We start from the raw sequence: 22,781 nt of genomic DNA on the forward strand, positions 1-22,781 counted from the left end.
AAAGGCAATCCCCAACTTGTACTCGATTGTGCAAAAGGAAGTCATGGCATGTCTGGCACACAGTGTTGGGGCAAGGGTCCATCTGACCACTGATACCTGGTCTGCAAGCATGGTCAGGGCAGGTATATCACCTACACTGCGCATTGGGTAAACATGCTGACAGCTGACAAGCAAGGAATGCGTGGCATTGCAGAGGAGTTGGTGACACCGCCACGAATTGCAGGCAGTCCTGCTGCCACCTCCTCTACTCCTCCTACTCCATCCTCTTCCATAACCTCCTCGGCTGAGTCCTCTTGTGCTGCTGCGCCTTGCTCCACATCAACGGCACCCCCCCAGCTCCCCAGGTACTATTCCACATCCCGGATACGGCAGTGTCACGCCGTCTTGGGTTTGACTTGCTTGAAAGCAGAGAGTCACACCGGACAAGCACTCCTGTCCGCCCTGAATGCACAGGTGGAAAAGTGGCTGACTCCGCAGCAACTGGATATCGGCAAAGTGGTGTGTGACAACGGAAAAAATTTGATAGCGGCATTGAAGTTGGGCAAGTTGACACATGTGCCGTGCATGGCACATGTGTGTAATCTGATCGTACAACGCTTTGTGCATAAGTACACAGGCTTACAGGACGTCCTGAAGCAGGCCAGGAAGGTGTGTGGCCATTTCAGGCGTTCCTACATGGCCATGGCTCACTTTGCCGATATCCAGCGGCGAAACAACATGCCAGTGAGGCGCTTGATTTGCGACAGCCCTACACGTTGGAATTCAACACTCCTAATGTTCGACCGCCTGCTCCAACAAGAAACAGCTGTTAATGAATATTTGTATGACCGGGGTGCTAGGACAGCCTCTGGGGAGCTGGGAATTTTTTTGCCACGTTACTGGACGCTCATGCGCAATGCCTGTAGGCTCATGCGTCCTTTTGAGGAGGTGACAAACCTAGTCAGTCGCAACGAAGGCACCATCAGCGACATCATACCATTTGTTTTCTTCCTGGAGCGTGCCCTGCGAAGAGTGCTGGATCAGGCTGTAGATGAGCGTGAAGAGGAAGAGGAAGAGTTGTGGTCACCATCACCACCAGAAACAGCCTTATCAGCATCGCTTGCTGGACCTGCGGCAACGCTGGAAGAGGATTGTGAGGAAGAGGAGTCAGAGGAGGATTGTAGCTTTGAGGAGGAGGAGGAGGAGCAAGACCAAACACAACAGGCATCCCAGGGTGCTCGTTGTCACCTATCTGGTACCCGTGGTGTTGTACGTGGCTGGGGGGAAGAACATACCTTCAATGACATCAGTGAGGAGGAGGAACGGGAAATGAGTAGCTCGGCATCCAACCTTGTGCAAATGGGGTCTTTCATGCTGTCCTGCCTGTTGAGGGACCCTCGTATAAAAAGGCTGAAGGAGAACGACCTGTACTGGGTGTCCACGCTACTAGACCCCCGGTATAAGCAGAAAGTGGCTGAAATGTTACCGAATTACAAGAAGTCGGAAAGGATGCAGCATTTGCAAAATAAATTAAAAAGTATGCTTTACACAGCGTATAAGGGTGATGTCACAGCACAACGGGAATCTAACAGGGGGAGAGGTGGAAGTCATCCTCCTCCTCCTCCTCCCACGACCACGCCGGCAAGGACAGGACGCTTTAAAGACGTGTTGTTGATGGAGGACATGCAGACCTTTTTAAGTCCTATGCATCGCCACAGCCCTTCGGGATCCACCCTCAGAGAGCGACTCGACCGACAGGTAGCAGACTACCTCGCCTTAACTGCAGATATCGACACTCTGAGGAGCGTTGAACCCCTTGACTACTGGGTGTGCAGGCTTGACCTGTGGCCTGAGCTATCCCAATTTGCGATAGAACTTCTGGCCTGCCCCGCTTCAAGTGTCCTGTCAGAAAGGACCTTCAGTGCAGCAGGAGGTATTGTCACTGAGAAGAGAAGTCGCCTAGGTCAAAAAAGTCTAGATTACCTCACCTTTATTAAGATGAATGAGGGATGGATCCCGAAGGGACTGACACTGGGCGATACATTCGATTAAAAAAGGCCTGATGAGATGAGCTGCCTTGGGCTAAAAATGGTCCACACGCTGCTGTATTTTAGCTCTGAATGACGTTTGACTTGCGTGACTTATCCGCCACCAACTAGGGTTCAAGCCGCCATGTTTTAGGGCACTTTCTGCCTGTGAAACAAACATCAATTTTTCTGGCCTCTGCTACAGCAGCGGCTGCAACAATACCAAATTTTTCAGGCATGTGTACATGCCTAATTTTTAGGCCCACTGGTGCAGCACTGTGGTTTCAAAAAAAAATCCTCCAAGATGGCACCAATATACCAGTGGTCTAAGCAGTTTCCCACCTTGGCCTAAAAAGGGGAGGTGATTCAACAATTAAAAATCTCTGCCATTTACACGTCCACTGATAGGAGACGCGGAAGGTATTAAACTGATATGAACAATACTAAACTCACCACTCCTATCTGGTGGCACATTAGCTTGCCCGCGCAGTGCCCCAAATTTCAAGTAAGAGGACCGACCAAGCATCTTCTTCCATCTCCCTGTTACATAAATCAATGCCATGTCCATAGAAATTGTAGAGAATTTCCAGGATAGTTTTACAGGGCCAAATCATGTCGCCTGTTGAAAGAGGTGACCTTGCTCGGGTCCCAGGTGTGCGGTTCCTAAAATGGCTGCCATATACATGTCCTCTGATAGGAGACGCGGAAGGTATTAAACTGATATGAACAATACTAAACTCACCACTCCTATCTGGTGGCACATTAGCTTGCCCGCGCAGTGCCCCAAATTCCAAGTAAGAGGACCGACCAAGCATCTTCTTCCATCTCCCTGTTACATGAATCAATGCCATATCCATAGAAATTGTAGAGAATATCCAGGATAGTTTTACAGGGCCAAATCATGTCGCCTGTTGAAAGAGGTGACCTTGCTCGCGTCCCAGGTGTGCGGTTCCTAAAATGGCTGCCATATACATGTCCTCTGATAGGAGACGCGGAAGGTATTAAACTGATATGAACAATACTAAACTCACCACTCCTATCTGGTGGCACATTAGCTTGCCCGCGCAGTGCCCCAAATTTCAAGTAAGAGGACCGACCAAGCATCTTCTTCCATCTCCCTGTTACATAAATCAATGCCATATCCATAGAAATTGTAGAGAATATCCAGGATAGTTTTACAGGGCCAAATCATGTCGCCTGTTGAAAGAGGTGACCTTGCTCGGGTCCCAGGTGTGCGGTTCCTAAAATGGCTGCCATATACATGTCCTCTGATAGGAGACGCGGAAGGTATTAAACTGATATGAACAATACTAAACTCACCACTCCTATCTGGTGGCACATTAGCTTGCCCGCGCAGTGCCCCAAATTTCAAGTAAGAGGACCGACCAAGCATCTTCTTCCATCTCCCTGTTACATAAATCAATGCCATATCCATAGAAATTGTAGAGAATATCCAGGATAGTTTTACAGAGCCAAATCATGTTGCCTGTTGAAAGAGGTGACCTTGCTCGGGTCCCAGGTGTGCGGTTCCTAAAATGGCTGCCATATACACGTCCACTGATAGGAGACGCAGAAGGTATTAAACTGATATGAACAATACTCCACTCCTAGCAGTAGGTCCGTCCCATTGTGATTTATGCCCCCCACCCACCGCGCAGGGATGGGGGCCAGGGGGGAGGAAAGTAGGCCCCCCATTGTGATTTATGGCACCCACCCACCGCGCAGGGGTGGGGGCCGAGGGGGGGAGGACAGTAGGTCCCCCCATTGTGATTTATGGCCCCCACCCACCGCGCAGGGGTTGGGGAGGACAGTAGCTCCCCCCAGTGTGTATCATGGGCTTTGAGGACAGGTGTCAATCCATACCTGCCAAGTGACCCTATGTAGGGGTAACAGTCCCTATTCTGCTCTGTGTCAGTGTGTATCATGGTCTCTGTGGACGGGGAACAGTCTCTATTCTGCTCTGTGTCAGTGTGTATCATGGACGGTCTCTGTGGACGGGGAACAGTCTCTATTCTGCTCTGTGTCAGTGTGTATCATGGTCTCTGTGGATGGGGAACAGTCTCTATTCTGCTCTGTGTCAGTGTGTATCATGGACTCTGTGGACGGGGAACAGTCTCTATTCTGCTCTGTGTCAGTGTGTATCATGGTCTCTGTGGACGGGGAACAGTCTCTATTCTGCTCTTTGTCAGTGTGTATCATGGTCTCTGTGGATGGGGAACAGTCTCTATTCTGCTCTGTGTCAGTGTGTATCATGGACTCTGGATGGGGAACAGTCTCTATTCTGCTCTGCGTCAGTGTGTATCATGGTCTCTGTGGACGGGGAACAGTCTCTATTCTGCTCTGTGTCAGTGTGTATCATGGTCTCTGTGGACGGTGAACAGTCTCTATTCTGCTCTGTGTCAGTGTGTATCATGGTCTCTGTGGACAGGGAACAGTCTCTATTCTGCTCTGTGTCAGTGTGTATCAGGGGTTTTGAGGACAGGTGTCAATCCATATCTGCCAAGTGACCCTATGTAGGGGGAACAGTCCCTATTCTGCTCTGTGTCAGTGTGTATCAGGGGTTTTGAGGACAGGTGTCAATCCATATCTGCCAAGTGACCCTATGTAGGGGGAACAGTCCCTATTCTGCTCTGTGTCAGTGTGTATCATGGACTCTGTGGACGGGGAACAGTCTCTATTCTGCTCTGTGTCAGTGTGTATCATGGACTCTGTGGACGGGGAACAGTCTCTATTCTGCGCTGTGTCAGTGTGTATCATGGTCTCTGTGGACGGGGAACAGTCTCTATTCTGCTCTGTGTCAGTGTGTATCATGGTCTCTGTGGACGGGGAACAGTCTCTATTCTGCCCTGTGTCAGTGTGTATCATGGACTCTGTGGACGGGGAACAGTCTCTATTCTGCTCTGTGTCAGTGTGTATCATGGTCTCTGTGGACGGGGAACAGTCTCTATTCTGCTCTTTGTCAGTGTGTATCATGGTCTCTGTGGACGGGGAACAGTCTCTATTCTGCTCTGTGTCAGTGTGTATCATGGACTCTGGACGGGGAACAGTCTCTATTCTGCTCTGTGTCAGTGTGTATCATGGTCTCTGTGGACAGGGAACAGTCTCTATTCTGCTCTGTGTCAGTGTGTATCAGGGGTTTTGAGGACAGGTGTCAATCCATATCTGCCAAGTGACCCTATGTAGGGGGAACAGTCCCTATTCTGCTCTGTGTCAGTGTGTATCAGGGGTTTTGAGGACAGGTGTCAATCCATATCTGCCAAGTGACCCTATGTAGGGGGAACAGTCCCTATTCTGCTCTGTGTCAGTGTGTATCATGGTCTCTGTGGACGGTGAACAGTCTCTATTCTGCTCTGTGTCAGTGTGTATCATGGTCTCTGTGGACAGGGAACAGTCTCTATTCTGCTCTGTGTCAGTGTGTATCAGGGGTTTTGAGGACAGGTGTCAATCCATATCTGCCAAGTGACCCTATGTAGGGGGAACAGTCCCTATTCTGCTCTGTGTCAGTGTGTATCAGGGGTTTTGAGGACAGGTGTCAATCCATATCTGCCAAGTGACCCTATGTAGGGGGAACAGTCCCTATTCTGCTCTGTGTCAGTGTGTATCATGGACTCTGTGGACGGGGAACAGTCTCTATTCTGCTCTGTGTCAGTGTGTATCATGGACTCTGTGGACGGGGAACAGTCTCTATTCTGCGCTGTGTCAGTGTGTATCATGGTCTCTGTGGACGGGGAACAGTCTCTATTCTGCTCTGTGTCAGTGTGTATCATGGTCTCTGTGGACGGGGAACAGTCTCTATTCTGCCCTGTGTCAGTGTGTATCATGGACTCTGTGGACGGGGAACAGTCTCTATTCTGCTCTGTGTCAGTGTGTATCATGGTCTCTGTGGACGGGGAACAGTCTCTATTCTGCTCTTTGTCAGTGTGTATCATGGTCTCTGTGGACGGGGAACAGTCTCTATTCTGCTCTGTGTCAGTGTGTATCATGGACTCTGGACGGGGAACAGTCTCTATTCTGCTCTGTGTCAGTGTGTATCATGGTCTCTGTGGACAGGGAACAGTCTCTATTCTGCTCTGTGTCAGTGTGTATCAGGGGTTTTGAGGACAGGTGTCAATCCATATCTGCCAAGTGACCCTATGTAGGGGGAACAGTCCCTATTCTGCTCTGTGTCAGTGTGTATCAGGGGTTTTGAGGACAGGTGTCAATCCATATCTGCCAAGTGACCCTATGTAGGGGGAACAGTCCCTATTCTGCTCTGTGTCAGTGTGTATCATGGTCTCTGTGGACGGTGAACAGTCTCTATTCTGCTCTGTGTCAGTGTGTATCATGGTCTCTGTGGACAGGGAACAGTCTCTATTCTGCTCTGTGTCAGTGTGTATCAGGGGTTTTGAGGACAGGTGTCAATCCATATCTGCCAAGTGACCCTATGTAGGGGGAACAGTCCCTATTCTGCTCTGTGTCAGTGTGTATCAGGGGTTTTGAGGACAGGTGTCAATCCATATCTGCCAAGTGACCCTATGTAGGGGGAACAGTCCCTATTCTGCTCTGTGTCAGTGTGTATCATGGACTCTGTGGACGGGGAACAGTCTCTATTCTGCTCTGTGTCAGTGTGTATCATGGACTCTGTGGACGGGGAACAGTCTCTATTCTGCGCTGTGTCAGTGTGTATCATGGTCTCTGTGGACGGGGAACAGTCTCTATTCTGCTCTGTGTCAGTGTGTATCATGGTGTCTGTGGACGGGGAACAGTCTCTATTCTGCCCTGTGTCAGTGTGTATCATGGACTCTGTGGACGGGGAACAGTCTCTATTCTGCTCTGTGTCAGTGTGTATCATGGTCTCTGTGGACGGGGAACAGTCTCTATTCTGCTCTTTGTCAGTGTGTATCATGGTCTCTGTGGACGGGGAACAGTCTCTATTCTGCTCTGTGTCAGTGTGTATCATGGACTCTGGACGGGGAACAGTCTCTATTCTGCTCTGTGTCAGTGTGTATCAGGGGTTTTGAGGACAGGTGTCAATCCATATCTGCCAAGTGACCCTATGTAGGGGGAACAGTCCCTATTCTGCTCTGTGTCAGTGTGTATCAGGGGTTTTGAGGACAGGTGTCAATCCATATCTGCCAAGTGACCCTATGTAGGGGGAACAGTCCCTATTCTGCTCTGTGTCAGTGTGTATCATGGTCTCTGTGGACGGTGAACAGTCTCTATTCTGCTCTGTGTCAGTGTGTATCATGGTCTCTGTGGACAGGGAACAGTCTCTATTCTGCTCTGTGTCAGTGTGTATCAGGGGTTTTGAGGACAGGTGTCAATCCATATCTGCCAAGTGACCCTATGTAGGGGGAACAGTCCCTATTCTGCTCTGTGTCAGTGTGTATCAGGGGTTTTGAGGACAGGTGTCAATCCATATCTGCCAAGTGACCCTATGTAGGGGGAACAGTCCCTATTCTGCTCTGTGTCAGTGTGTATCATGGACTCTGTGGACGGGGAACAGTCTCTATTCTGCTCTGTGTCAGTGTGTATCATGGACTCTGTGGACGGGGAACAGTCTCTATTCTGCGCTGTGTCAGTGTGTATCATGGTCTCTGTGGACGGGGAACAGTCTCTATTCTGCTCTGTGTCAGTGTGTATCATGGTCTCTGTGGACGGGGAACAGTCTCTATTCTGCCCTGTGTCAGTGTGTATCATGGACTCTGTGGACGGGGAACAGTCTCTATTCTGCTCTGTGTCAGTGTGTATCATGGTCTCTGTGGACGGGGAACAGTCTCTATTCTGCTCTTTGTCAGTGTGTATCATGGTCTCTGTGGACGGGGAACAGTCTCTATTCTGCTCTGTGTCAGTGTGTATCATGGACTCTGGACGGGGAACAGTCTCTATTCTGCTCTGTGTCAGTGTGTATCATGGTCTCTGTGGACAGGGAACAGTCTCTATTCTGCTCTGTGTCAGTGTGTATCAGGGGTTTTGAGGACAGGTGTCAATCCATATCTGCCAAGTGACCCTATGTAGGGGGAACAGTCCCTATTCTGCTCTGTGTCAGTGTGTATCAGGGGTTTTGAGGACAGGTGTCAATCCATATCTGCCAAGTGACCCTATGTAGGGGGAACAGTCCCTATTCTGCTCTGTGTCAGTGTGTATCATGGTCTCTGTGGACGGTGAACAGTCTCTATTCTGCTCTGTGTCAGTGTGTATCATGGTCTCTGTGGACAGGGAACAGTCTCTATTCTGCTCTGTGTCAGTGTGTATCAGGGGTTTTGAGGACAGGTGTCAATCCATATCTGCCAAGTGACCCTATGTAGGGGGAACAGTCCCTATTCTGCTCTGTGTCAGTGTGTATCAGGGGTTTTGAGGACAGGTGTCAATCCATATCTGCCAAGTGACCCTATGTAGGGGGAACAGTCCCTATTCTGCTCTGTGTCAGTGTGTATCATGGACTCTGTGGACGGGGAACAGTCTCTATTCTGCTCTGTGTCAGTGTGTATCATGGACTCTGTGGACGGGGAACAGTCTCTATTCTGCGCTGTGTCAGTGTGTATCATGGTCTCTGTGGACGGGGAACAGTCTCTATTCTGCTCTGTGTCAGTGTGTATCATGGTCTCTGTGGACGGGGAACAGTCTCTATTCTGCCCTGTGTCAGTGTGTATCATGGACTCTGTGGACGGGGAACAGTCTCTATTCTGCTCTGTGTCAGTGTGTATCATGGTCTCTGTGGACGGGGAACAGTCTCTATTCTGCTCTTTGTCAGTGTGTATCATGGTCTCTGTGGACGGGGAACAGTCTCTATTCTGCTCTGTGTCAGTGTGTATCATGGACTCTGGACGGGGAACAGTCTCTATTCTGCTCTGTGTCAGTGTGTATCATGGTCTCTGTGGACAGGGAACAGTCTCTATTCTGCTCTGTGTCAGTGTGTATCAGGGGTTTTGAGGACAGGTGTCAATCCATATCTGCCAAGTGACCCTATGTAGGGGGAACAGTCCCTATTCTGCTCTGTGTCAGTGTGTATCAGGGGTTTTGAGGACAGGTGTCAATCCATATCTGCCAAGTGACCCTATGTAGGGGGAACAGTCCCTATTCTGCTCTGTGTCAGTGTGTATCATGGTCTCTGTGGACGGTGAACAGTCTCTATTCTGCTCTGTGTCAGTGTGTATCATGGTCTCTGTGGACAGGGAACAGTCTCTATTCTGCTCTGTGTCAGTGTGTATCAGGGGTTTTGAGGACAGGTGTCAATCCATATCTGCCAAGTGACCCTATGTAGGGGGAACAGTCCCTATTCTGCTCTGTGTCAGTGTGTATCAGGGGTTTTGAGGACAGGTGTCAATCTATATCTGCCAAGTGACCCTATGTAGGGGGAACAGTCTCTATTCTGCTCTGTGTCAGTGTGTATCAGGGTTCATTAGGATAGGTGTCAATCCATATCTGCCAAGTGACCCTATGTAGGGGGAACAGTCCCTATTCTGCTCTGTGTCAGTGTGTATCAGGGATTTGACTATCTTTATTCAGATTGAAAAATTACAATTCCAGGAAAAATGTAACAAACATTTACAAGAACATGTTATGCACATCATAGAAACAACGTAAACCTCTTTAAAGCCACAAACTTAAGACAAAAAATACGTACACACAATGTGTAAGGGTTTGAAAGAATATTCTGAATCCTTAAACGTTTACTTTATCGTTTGTTTGATTTTTGTGAACCATATATAAACTACAAGCAGCGTGAAAACTATAAAAACTCAAGTGGCCATGCTGATCAAATTAAATAGTATGCTTTACACAGCGTATAAGGGTGATGTCACAGCACAACGGGAATGTAACAGGGGAAGAGGTGAAAGTCATCCTCCCCCTCCCACGACCCCGCCATATCTGCCAAGTGACCCTATGTAGGGGTAACAGTCTCTATTCTGCTCTGTGTCAGTGTGTATCATGGTCTCTGAGGACGGGGAACAGTCTCTATTCTGCTCTGTGTCAGTGTGTATCATGGTCTCTGTGGACGGGGAACAGTCTCTATTCTGCTCTTTGTCAGTGTGTATCATGGTCTCTGTGGATGGGGAACAGTCTCTATTCTGCTCTGTGTCAGTGTGTATCATGGACTCTGGACGGGGAACAGTCTCTATTCTGCTCTGCGTCAGTGTGTATCATGGTCTCTGTGGACGGGGAACAGTCTCTATTCTGCTCTGTGTCAGTGTGTATCATGGTCTCTGTGGACGGTGAACAGTCTCTATTCTGCTCTGTGTCAGTGTGTATCATGGTCTCTGTGGACAGGGAACAGTCTCTATTCTGCTCTGTGTCAGTGTGTATCAGGGGTTTTGAGGACAGGTGTCAATCCATATCTGCCAAGTGACCCTATGTAGGGGGAACAGTCCCTATTCTGCTCTGTGTCAGTGTGTATCAGGGGTTTTGAGGACAGGTGTCAATCCATATCTGCCAAGTGACCCTATGTAGGGGGAACAGTCCCTATTCTGCTCTGTGTCAGTGTGTATCATGGACTCTGTGGACGGGGAACAGTCTCTATTCTGCTCTGTGTCAGTGTGTATCATGGACTCTGTGGACGGGGAACAGTCTCTATTCTGCGCTGTGTCAGTGTGTATCATGGTCTCTGTGGACGGGGAACAGTCTCTATTCTGCTCTGTGTCAGTGTGTATCATGGTCTCTGTGGACGGGGAACAGTCTCTATTCTGCCCTGTGTCAGTGTGTATCATGGACTCTGTGGACGGGGAACAGTCTCTATTCTGCTCTGTGTCAGTGTGTATCATGGTCTCTGTGGACGGGGAACAGTCTCTATTCTGCTCTTTGTCAGTGTGTATCATGGTCTCTGTGGACGGGGAACAGTCTCTATTCTGCTCTGTGTCAGTGTGTATCATGGACTCTGGACGGGGAACAGTCTCTATTCTGCTCTGTGTCAGTGTGTATCATGGTCTCTGTGGACAGGGAACAGTCTCTATTCTGCTCTGTGTCAGTGTGTATCAGGGGTTTTGAGGACAGGTGTCAATCCATATCTGCCAAGTGACCCTATGTAGGGGGAACAGTCCCTATTCTGCTCTGTGTCAGTGTGTATCAGGGGTTTTGAGGACAGGTGTCAATCCATATCTGCCAAGTGACCCTATGTAGGGGGAACAGTCCCTATTCTGCTCTGTGTCAGTGTGTATCATGGTCTCTGTGGACGGTGAACAGTCTCTATTCTGCTCTGTGTCAGTGTGTATCATGGTCTCTGTGGACAGGGAACAGTCTCTATTCTGCTCTGTGTCAGTGTGTATCAGGGGTTTTGAGGACAGGTGTCAATCCATATCTGCCAAGTGACCCTATGTAGGGGGAACAGTCCCTATTCTGCTCTGTGTCAGTGTGTATCAGGGGTTTTGAGGACAGGTGTCAATCTATATCTGCCAAGTGACCCTATGTAGGGGGAACAGTCTCTATTCTGCTCTGTGTCAGTGTGTATCAGGGTTCATTAGGATAGGTGTCAATCCATATCTGCCAAGTGACCCTATGTAGGGGGAACAGTCCCTATTCTGCTCTGTGTCAGTGTGTATCAGGGATTTGACTATCTTTATTCAGATTGAAAAATTACAATTCCAGGAAAAATGTAACAAACATTTACAAGAACATGTTATGCACATCATAGAAACAACGTAAACCTCTTTAAAGCCACAAACTTAAGACAAAAAATACGTACACACAATGTGTAAGGGTTTGAAAGAATATTCTGAATCCTTACACGTTTACTTTATCGTTTGTTTGATTTTTGTGAACCATATATAAACTACAAGCAGCGTGAAAACTATAAAAACTCAAGTGGCCATGCTGATCAAATTAAATAGTATGCTTTACACAGCGTATAAGGGTGATGTCACAGCACAACGGGAATGTAACAGGGGAAGAGGTGAAAGTCATCCTCCCCCTCCCACGACCCCGCCATATCTGCCAAGTGACCCTATGTAGGGGTAACAGTCTCTATTCTGCTCTGTGTCAGTGTGTATCATGGTCTCTGAGGACGGGGAACAGTCTCTATTCTGCTCTGTGTCAGTGTGTATCAGGGCAGGGCTTTGAGGACAGGTGTCAATGTTAGGTGATTTCTGCCCTTTATGGATTAAAAGCAGACTCTGCATCAACTGTGCAATTTTCCATGGGAGTTTTGCCATGGATCCCCCTCCGGCATGCCACAGTCCAGGTGTTAGTCCCCTTGAAACAACTTTTCCATCACTTTTGTGGCCAGAAAGAGTCCCTGTTGGTTTTAAAATTCACCTGCCCATTGAAGTCAATGGCTGTTCGCGCAGTTCGCCGGTTCGCAAACATTTGCGGAAGTTCGCGTTCGCCGTTCGCGAACCGAAAAGTTCGGGTTCGCGACAACACTAATCACAACCATCCCACATGACATAAAACACTCCCTGTTCCTGCACCCACATGACATAAAACACTCCCTGTGGGCAAACACAATCCCCCAGACTGCAGGGGCACACATGCTGCGTTGTTCACAGTTCCTGCTGCACTCCTGGCAACTCTGGAGCTGCCTAATCCTAGACACAAAATCACTCTTTCGATCTGCACCTCTGGAGACCTTGGCCATTTTTTTCCCTGACCTGCTGGTGATGAGGTGGAAAGCCAAGGACATACACAAGGTGAATGCAATAAGGGATTTCCCTGACCTTCAAAAGCAATTCTCCCTACCACAAAGAGATATGTACTTCTACCTCAGTGTAAAAAATATTTTACTATCAATTGAACAAAGCGAGCGGGGCCGCTTGAGGGACCCACACTGTTAATAACTCAGGAACTGGCCTCCAAACTGATTAAACCTTTATCTACACTACAATGCCCTTTTCACAGACCCATCCCAAGAGAAATTTCCCACTGCGACGGAGAGCTGGGTTGCCAGATTCCCTTGCCACAATGGCATGAGTCAATGACAAAAACAAAACGGGCTTCAAGGAGTTTCTCGCTCTGGGAATCTTATTGCAAAATCACAATGAGATGATATCTGGTTCCACATAGGTTATCGCACATTTATAGCGATTCGTCTGGTTTGTGCTGGAGATGTGGGGAGGGAATGGGCACCATGTTACACATGTTCTGGACTGCCAGGCACTGGGGGATTTCTGGAAGCAAATACAATATCTCATCTCGAGCACTACACACCTCCTCATCCAATTAAAGCCTGAATACTACCTCCTACATATGATACCTGAACTAGCAGTGCATCCTCATTGCAAAGTGATATTAGTCACACTCACGGTAGCAAAAGTACATTTATAGCTCAATTGGAAGAGCACAATAATTCCCTCCACAGAAGACATTAGCAGCAGACTAAATGGCTATGCGAACCAACACGACCATGAATGGGTTAGCTGGTCATCCAGATGACAGGTAGCACTCCACTGACAGCACTAGTGGGAAACAACTGATGATAAGCTGAGTTCTTGGAACCAACAGGAGAGCTATGAACAATAAGCTATTTAATGAACTACTAGATATGGCAAGATGGGGACATTATACCCCGTGTCTCCTCACCCTCCCCTTTCTGTTCTGTACCCACTCCCTATACACCCCCCAGTACTATAAAAATTTAAAACAGCAAAACACTATTTAAATGTCATGATAAATGTGCACCAGAATAGAGCAATGTCGTACTAGACAAATGATGTGCCTACAACCAATGAATATTTAGCTCATTTCATCTGTTGTGTTAACACGGAAATATGTTTCCTTATCATTGTATTATGGTCGCTATTCATTATGTGTCGAACATGATGCAAACTTGCTGTGATGTACATTTCTGCCCTGTTTGAATCAATAAGCTTGTTCCTCTGGGATATTTGGGATCCATCCTACCACTGCCTAAGGGGTGAGGTAATAACAAGGACTCACTTACATTTCCACTGCCTACTATACATGTTTTATATAAATATTACACGTGAATGTGTTCACAAAACAAATAATAATTTTGTGCTTCTTCTATGTGGGAGAACAATTTCATGACAGTGTCTGGAATGTGGCTTTTATAAAACTGCATTGTTTTACCAATAATTATGTCCCTCACAGTAATGTTTTTGTAACTATTGCATTAGATATTTCAGTTTTATTCTTTCTTTTTTTTTTCACCAGAAAAATAAATAGATGAATGTGGCACACATCAAATGTATTTTGAGTCTGCTTTTGTATTCAGCATTCTGAGGTTACTAAAATGAATCATAAAGAATTATGAATACTAAGGTCCATGGATTTATTATCTGACATAAAAAGAATAGAGTTATATGACCTTTGAGGTATGTCAGAGTAAATTTGGTTGAGTTTAGTACCCAAGGAAATACTGACTATTCAAACAGACATGACTTCACATATATTTCAGAGAAATATGACTGTATAAAGGCTATTGCCAATTTTACATATTTAGTATTTTGAAATGAATGTGTGTAAATGAACCTGAGAATACATTTCTTATTTTATGCAAGGCAAAAGTTCACAATTTCCAACATTATAGTTTATTCAACTATAATGAATATTGCTGCCACATAGTGTTTATGCACAACCCTGAATCCACCAATTGTTATTTGCATAGAGCAATAAAGTTCATCGTTTTCAGAATTTCTTTATGTCAACAAAGTATTTATATTCAGCAAGCTACATTGGAACACTGATGAATCATACCAATATTGCATTCAAGTCCATCACGACTTGTTCTTTGAAGTCTAAATTTTTGTAAAATTTCCCACTCATAAAAAAAAAAAGTTGAGAAAACCAAATGAGCAAATCTCACAGGAGATCGACAATGGCTTCTCATCCAATCACAACATAGTGTAGAGTCATTGGAATCCAGAAGGTATACAAACACATCTTTCTTCTAGAAAAGCCATATATTTTTTTCCATTCATATGTAGGGTGGGTCTGTATTAATCTTCGGCGCTATTTCATTTTTCACCTCAGCTTTTTTAATGTTTTTATTTTCATGTTTATTACCAGGGTTTTGCCATTTTCATTTTGGAGTTTATTTCTTTGGAGTGTATGACTCGCTATGTAGTTTTGCCTTGATATGTTAGGTGAGCTTACATTTTGTTTGTGTAGTATACAGTCTTATTACATAGCAGAATTCTATTCAAAATGTGTCCTTCATAGAGTTAATTAGTTCCTTAATATTTACAAGAATAATATCTTCTTGTCTCATAAAAGAGTTTGCCTTTTAACTGAAAGCAGCAATATGAATTGTTAGTGCACGCAAGGTATAATTTGGGATAACTTGTTCTTTCCATGGACAGACAAAGCAGATTTTGAAGGCTTTTTTTTAAACTTATGTTTGATAATATTTTATTTTTTCTTTGGTCATCTGCCTTGAGGGGCTGGAAGAGCTATGTTGCCAGATTTCTCCAGTACCCTGGGCTTGAGCCCAAAGCAAAAATGAGTGTACCCAGACCCCCAATGGAACCTCCATTACGACATGTCTAGCCCAGTGGTCTGTTCTTAAAATCTCTCTCATGCAGGCAGACATATACATACTCATGCAAACAACACACTTAAATAACACGACGCAGACACTCATGAAGAGATAGGGAAACAAACACACACAAACAGGAAACACACATATAAAGCAAAATAAACCAAAATAAACAGCGCACTAATAAATGGAAAATATATCTGAAAATACTTATACCCACTTAGAATTCAAAGGACTATAAGAAAAGAAAAGACAATACAAAATCATAGTGCCATATTCATGTAAACATAAAAGGAAAAGAAAAAAAAATCAAAAAGCCTACTTAGGTAGTACATTCACATTTACCTGAGCCTGTTAAACGCTGTCTCAGGTACAGAAGAATGATTTAAGATGTTACCAATACAACATACAGGTGAAGAATCACTAAAGTGATTTCACTTATCTGGCTTCCCAATACAGATAAAAACAAATAAAAGCAGGCACAATGCATTTCAACTTTAATATGTATTCCTCTGGTACATATCCTTCTTCTTCATTGTTCATGCTTATTAATCCACTTAATTGTCAATATTTTTTGTTAGCTTTTTCCTACAGCAATGTCACGTCAGGCATGATGTCACTTCTGGCTCAGTGACCATTTTGGTGCTCCCGATATTCACATTACATCACTTTTGGTGCAGCTACCGATCTTCACATCACATCCGGTTGGCGAGTATAAAGGGAATCACCATCTTTAAAGTCCCATGAGACTACTCACACCATTTTTCAAAATCCTCATGGTATTGTAAAGTATTGTCCAATAGCAGACTGAGTTCAAATCTTTAATCACACATTAAAGTAATAAACAATATTGCTGTAATTTTTTTTTTTATTCTTTATTTTTGTAGTGCATCAAATAACAAGTAACCAAGCATATACATTTCAATAGAGTACATGTAGTGGAGCGCTAGTCTAGCAGGGACTTTTCTCTGCTGGTTTTCTCCAAGATGAACTCAGGAACAAAGAGGATGCTTCACAGGAACAGCTAAACACAGTAAGGCAAGACAAGATTCTCCCAACACCTCCCCAGTAACTAGACAACACTCAGGGGGAATAACTCAAGGTTTAATGGTGGCACACTCCCTTTTATGTAATTTTCCCCACAGGTGGACCTTGTGGGGCCCTAAGATACAAAGTTCACAGACCAATGAAACAGAGTTATACATAGAGACACTCCCATACAGTATGTACAAGCCTTCCAATCTGCCTGGTAGATAATTGAGGTAGATAATGCAATAACTCAATTATCTCCAGGCAGGAAAAAACACATATTTCACAGATTCCAGAAGTACCCCAAAATCATTACATATCCCCATAAATCTGGGTGAACAACATATCCAAAAATCACCCAGATCAGAACAGGGCTCCACGAATTCTGTGAAAGTTAAATTTCACCGACCGCACGCTTGATTTCATGCCCAAAAGAGTTCCAGAGAATTAGGCTGTGCCTCACGGTCAGCAGACACATTCCAGCAAATCAGCAGCAGACCCTCCCTTCCACACCCGCCCACCTTCCTCCAAGCATCCATTTTAGATTCATTTGGAAGCTGCATGCTTAGTGAGAGGAGGGAAAGGGTAGCTGCTGCTCATTAGATAGGGAAATTGATAGCTAGGCTAGGGTATTCAGTGTCCACTACCGTCCTGAAGGACTCATCTGATCTCTGCTGTAAGGACAGCACCCCAAAAAGGGCTAGAACATCAGTCTGCTTTATTTTTTTTTTCTGTGTAATGTAATTGCAGTTGCCTGCCTGCCAGCTTCTGTGTCAGGCTCAGTGGATGCTGTGCCCATTTGCCCAGTCAGTGCCACCACTCATATCTGTTGTCACAATAGCTTAAGCTTTACATTTAAAAAAAAAAAATTATATTCACTGTAATAGATTGAAGAGCAGTTAGTTGTCTGCCAGCTTCTGTGTCAGGCTCAGTGGATGCTGTGCCCATTTGCCAAGTCAGTGCCACCACTCATATCTGTTGTCACAATAGCTTAAGCTTTACATTTAAAAAAAAAAAAAAAATTTCACTGTAATAGATTGAAGAGCAGTTAGTTGTCTGCAAGCGTCTGGGTGTCAGGCCTCCTTCAGCGTGTGCTCTGCAGACCCCTGCCTGTGTACTTTGACAGTTGCCACTCATATCTGGTGCCTCTATAGCGTGCTTTTACAAAGAAAAAAAGGTTTCCAGTGTAAGCTAATAGCAGTCAGTGTCCTTAAAGCAGTTGTGTCAGGCCTACAGCCTGTGCTCTGCTGACCTGTGCCAGTGCACATTGCCACTCATATCTGGTGTCTCTATAGCGTGCATTTAAAACCAAAAAACTTTTTTCACTGTTATAGATTGAATAGCAGTTACTTGTCTTCAAGCGGGTGTGTCAGGCCTACAGCCTGTGCTCTGCAGACCTGTGCCAGTGCACATTGCCACTCATATCTGGTGTCTCTATAGCGTGCTTTTACAAAGAAAAAAAGGTTTCCAGTGTAAGCTAATAGCAGTCAGTGTCCTTAAAGCGGGTGTGTCAGGCTTTCAGCGTGTGCTCTGCAGAACTGTGCCAGTGCACATTGCCACTCATATCTGGTGTCACAATAGCGTGCATTTGAAACCCAAAAACGTTTTTCACTGTTACAGATTGAATAGCAGTTACTTGTCTTCAAGCGGGTGTCAGGCCTACAGCGTGTACTCTGCCAACCTCTGCCAGTGCACATTGCCACTCATATCTGGTCTCACAGTAGCCTGCATGCAAAGTAACACTAATCCCCAACAAAATGACATGCAGAGGCAGGCCACCCCGCAGGGGCCATCGTGGTCGTGGTGCTGTGATTCCCTTTGACCCTAGAATAATGCCCAGTTTTCAGAGGCCACGTAACTGGCTAACACAGGACACCCAATCTTCTACAGCCTCCGCTCGGAATCTTGACGCACCATCCTCCTCCAGCTTAGCTTCAGGTACCTCTCAAGGTACCACTCACCCGCCTGCCTCCACCACCAAAACTAGCACCACAGCTGCTTTACTTGGTATGTCAGAGGAGTTATTCACACATCCGTTTGAAGAAATGAGTGATGCGCAACCATTATTGCCAGAGGATGTAGATAACAGGGATATGTCTCAGGCAGGCAGCATTACACACATGGACGTACGGTGTGATGATGATCAGGGGCGGGCTGGGCCGGGGGGCAGGGAGGCAATTGCCCCCCAGGCCGCCCGAAATTATTTTAGGACCGGCCGCGGCGGGCCGGCCCTTTAAATGCTGCAGCCGCCGAGCGCTCTGTAAAGAGCGCTCAGGCGGCTGCAGCTGCTTTTCCCTCCCTCCCCTCCCCTGTAGGTGACCAAGCTGCACTCCGGTCCGCGGTCCCGGCCGGAGTGATGGGAAGGTGCACACTGACTGAGTGTGCACTTCCTGTCAGTCCGGCCGGGTACAGGAAACAGAAACTCCTGTTCCGCACGGAACAGGAGTTTCTGTTTCCTGTACCCGGCCGGACTGACAGGAAGGTGCACACTGAGCACCTTCCTATCACTCCGGCCGGGACCGCGGACTGGAGTGCAGCTCGGCCACCTACAGGGGAGGGGGTAAGAAGAGGGGGGGAGAGTAAAAAGAGGGGAGGGGGGGAGAGTAAAAAGAGGGGAGGGGGGAGAGTAAAAAGAGGGGAGGGGGGAGAGTAAGAAGAGGGGAGGGGGGGGAGTAAGAAGAGGGGAGGGGGGAGAGTAAGAAGAGGGGAGGGGGGAGAGTAAGAAGAGGGGAGGGGGGAGAGTAAGAAGAGGGGAGGGGGGGAGAGTAAGAAGAGGGGAGGGGGGAGAGAGTAAGAAGAGGGGAGGGGGGAGAGAGTAAGAAGAGGGGAGGGGGGAGAGAGTAAGAAGAGGGGAGGGGGGAGAGAGTAAGAAGAGGGGAGGGGGGAGAGAGTAAGAAGAGGGGAGGGGGGAGAGAGTAAGAAGAGGGGAGGGGGGAGAGAGTAAGAAGAGGGGAGGGGGGAGAGAGTAAGAAGAGGGTAGGGGGGAGTAAGAAGAGGGAAGAGAGGGAGTAAGAAGAGGGGAGGGGGGATAATAAGAGGGGGGAGTAAGAAGAAGGGGGAAGTAAGAAGGAGGGGAGATAAGAAAAAGAGGGGAGTAAGAAGAAGAAGGGGGGAGTAATTAGAAGAAGGGGGTAAGAAGAAGAGGGGGGTTAGAAGAAGAGGGGGGTAAGAAGAAGAAGGGGGTAAGAAGAAGAAGGGGGGTAAGAAGAAGAAGGGGGAGTAAGAAGAAGAGGGGGGAGTAAGAAGAAGAAGAAGGGGGTAAGAAGAAGGGGAGTAAGAAGAAGAAGAAGGGGGTAAGAAGAAGGGGGGTAAGAAGAAGAAGGAGGGGGTAAGAAGAAGTAAGAGGGGGGTAAGAAGAAGTAGGAGGAGTAATAAGAAGGGGGTAAGAAGAACAAGGGGGGAGTAAGAAGAACACAGGGAGGAGGGGGGTAAGAAGAACACAGGGGGGGTGAGAACACACAGAGGGAGGAGTGAGAAGAACACAGGGAGGGTGGAGGGGGGATGAGAAGAGCACAGGGAGGGTGGGTGAGTGTGAGAAGAGACCGCTAGGGGAGGGTGGGGGAGAGGAGAGACCACTAAGGGGCAGAGGAGAGCTCTAAGGGACAGAAGGGACAGCTCTATAGGACAGGGGGCAAGATACAAACACAGATTCACACAATGCATCCCTCACACACAACCAGAAACACATAATACATCCCTTATACACAAATACACACTGCTTCCACTACACACAAACACACTGCATCACCTGCACAAACTGGTATCCCTATACACTACATACCATAAGCACACATATTAGATAACACATAACACATCCCCTACACACTCCACTCCCTGTGAGCAAGCTCATGGGTGGGTGGAACATATAAGTGGACTTATGAGTGGGCCTTATGGGCATACTCACCGTCAGGCACTGGGGCCCAGACCTTGAGCTGTGTAAGAGGCCCTCAAAAAATGGAGCTGCTTCCAATTCTCTCAGAACGTTGAATTTTGTGACCACAGTTGCAAACAGCCTCCAGAGGTCCTGTTCTACACCAGACCAGTGGAGCCAAACTGCAGCCCATCATCATCCTCATCTAATTGTAAGTAGGCAATCTAGTATATTATTAGTGACACTAATCTATAATTTACCTCACATTAAAGGGACACTATAGCTTAATGAAGTGGTTCTGGTGTCTATAGCTGGTCCCTGCAGGCTTTTTAATATAAACACACACTGTGTGCAGCACTGGCGTTAGTTCATATGGCAGATCATATGGGTGAGGCATTGTGATGTCACATGGGGGGGCGGGGGCGGCAAATTTATATTTTGTCTAGGGCGGCAAAAATCCTTGCACCGGCTCTGATCCTGGGCAGGTGCACCAGTCTACTGGTGACCCACAGGAGGGGAGTGCACTGATTGCACTGCACTCTCCTCCTGCCCAGACCTGTCTTGACCGCAGTGCAAGTGCCCTCTGCCCCTAATTTACAGTGGCTCACACTCACAACAAGCAGTGCCTGGAGCCCTTTGCAGAGACGGAAACAAAGAGGTTCTGCGGCAGCTGGCCGTCCTGCAAGCATTACATTAAACAGCTGTTCCCCATGCAGCCACAGGTGGCATTGTGCTGGGAGACTGTGATTACTCTTCACTTCCTCCCAGCCTACAGAGCAGAGCATGGGGGAGAGAGGAGGAGGCATGATTTAATCTTGAATAAATCCTCTAAGCAAACCTTTATAAATTTGGGGGGATCAGCTCTGTTTCCACAGTTTATTGGTGTTTACTCTCATCTCTGTATTAATATTGAGGGATGTCTAAGTAGTAACATCAGTGTGTGTCAGCAGGGCCAGCCGTTGGGGTGGGCAAGCTGTGCGGTCACGCAGGGTGCTATGACAACAGAGGCGCCCGGCGGCCAACACAGCTCACAAGTTGGGTACACCAGCATATTTAATTTAAACGATTCGCTGGTGGTCCACTGGTGCGCACCAGCAGTAGGTGCAGTCAGATCATATCCTCTCCCTCGTGGTTCCGGCGCTCAGTTAGTGAGTCAGAGCACAGGCTCAGAGATTCTCAGCCTGTGCTCTGACAACATTGAAAGTCAGAGCCGTGAAGGAGCGGGTATGGCAAAGAGCTACTGATTAGCATAACATCAATATCCGTTATAAAACCAGAAAAAGGTGGGCATGGATGGTGAACTGATTTGGTGGCGCAATGGGCCACTTGACCCCCAGGACTAAGGCTGCCAGCTCTCCCCTGATGATGATGATGTTGTACCCGCTGCTGCTTCCTTTGCTGAGTTGTCAGATACAAGTGAAGCGGTTGATGATGACGATGCGTCCATGGATGTCACGTGGGTGCCCGCTCGGCAAGAAGAAGAACAGGTCGAAAGTTCAGATGGGGAGACAGAGAGGACGAGGAGACGAGTGGGAAGCAGGGGGAGGTCATCGCAAGGAGCTAGTGGCACAGTCAGACAGCATGCATCGGCACCCGGGGTCAGCCCGACAGCACGCCAATCAACGCATGCTGTGTCCACCACCAGAATGCCGTAATTGCAGAGCTCAGCAGTGTGGACTTTTTTTTGTGTGTCTGCCTCTGACAACAGCGATGCTATTTGCAACCTGTGCCAAAAGAAACTGAGTCGTGGGAAGTCCAAAACCCACCTAGGTACAACTGCTTTGCGTAGGCACATGATCTCACATCACAAACGCCTATGGGATCAACACATGAGTACAAGCAGCACGCCTCTTCTAAGCCGCCATCCTCCTCCTCCTGGTCCAGCATCTTCAGCCACGTCAACCACTGCTGTCCTCCTTGCCCTCTCTCAACCATCCGCCACTCCGTCTCCCGCCTTGAGCAGTTCCCGCTCATCTGCCCACAGTCATGTGTCTGTCAAGGACATGTTTGAGCGTAAGAACTCAATGTCAGAAAGTCACCCCCTTGCCCAGCGTCTGACAGCTGGCTTGTCCGAACTATTAGCCTGCCAGCTTTTACCATACAAGCTGGTGGAGTCTGAGGCATTCAAAAAATTTGTAGCTATTGGGACACTGCAGTGGAAGGTACCCGGCCGAAATTTCTTTTCACAAAAGGCAATCCCCAACCTGTACTCGATTGTGCAAAAGGAAGTAATGGCATGTCTGGCACACAGTGTTGGGGCAAGGGTCCATCTGACCACTGATACCTGGTCTGCAAAGCATGGTCAGGGCAGGTATATCACCTACACTGTGCATTGGGTAAACCTGCTGACTGCTGCCAAGCATGGAATGCATGGCTCTGCAGAGGAGTTGGTGACACCGCCACGACTTGCAGGCAGTCCTGCTGCCACCTCCTCTACTCCTCCTACTCCATCCTCTTCCATAACCTC

Source organism: Pelobates fuscus, chromosome 2 (genome assembly GCF_036172605.1).
Source record: "Pelobates fuscus isolate aPelFus1 chromosome 2, aPelFus1.pri, whole genome shotgun sequence".
In the NCBI taxonomy this organism is placed as follows: Eukaryota; Metazoa; Chordata; class Amphibia; order Anura; family Pelobatidae; genus Pelobates; species Pelobates fuscus.